The following is an 872-nucleotide window of genomic DNA, read 5'->3' as shown; positions in this document are numbered from 1 at the left end:
GCCGGAGCCTGCGCCCCCGCTCCTCCCTGCCGTGCTCCGCACCTCCTCCCGCCGCCCCGCATCCCCGCGCTGGCGGCATTATTCAAAGGATGCTTGGTGTCGTCTCCCTGCGAGGCTACTGCTTGGAGCCGTCTTTCGCTGGATTCTCCACCCCGCTCGCCTTTTCTTACCCCGGCACCCTCCTGCCTTCGGGAATTCTGCAAATAAATAGTCTGGGATGGGCACAGTGAGTGGCTGGCGAAGCTTTTTCAGCTCCCAGCTGTGTGTTTGTCTCAATTCCTCCAAGATTTCTCTCTTCCAATGCTGCAATGCCCTGCCCTGCCAAAAATGTTACTTTTTTTTTTTTTTGCATGAATTTTAATGCTTTCTTGTGACGAGACGCTTGGCAATGCAGACTGGTGACACATGAAAAAAATATCTTAGTTGGCATTTTAAATAATCTCAGTGTTGAACACCTGTCACCAAGAAGTTTTTCATATTAACACAGTTAATTTGGCTAAAATCAGCTGTTCCTGAGTGAGGGAGATTGACCAAACCCTGGATTTGGCTAGGTGCTTTACTGTAAGATGTTCTGGGCTCTGCTACTCCAAAGGCTGTGCATACATCACCGTTCTCAGTAGGGTCTCTCGCAAGGCATTGTGGCCTTATTTCTTTCAGATATTTCAGGAATATCTCTACAGATATTGCCTATCTTCTTGTAGACTAAAACAGCTGGAAATGGGAGATGCCTGAAATCCACTTGGTCCAGACTCTGTTACTGCAATAAGCCAGATGTTCCTCACGGTCATGCTGTGCATCCCCCTCTGCTGCTCCAGTGACTTTGATCAAATCATGCCTTGTTTATACTGCTGTGTCCCGGATCAGAAACAGGG

The sequence above is a fragment of the Geospiza fortis genome, unplaced genomic scaffold (genome assembly GCF_000277835.1).
Source record: "Geospiza fortis unplaced genomic scaffold, GeoFor_1.0 scaffold172, whole genome shotgun sequence".
Taxonomy (NCBI): Eukaryota; Metazoa; Chordata; class Aves; order Passeriformes; family Thraupidae; genus Geospiza; species Geospiza fortis.
Note: the sequence above shows the minus strand (reverse complement) of the source record.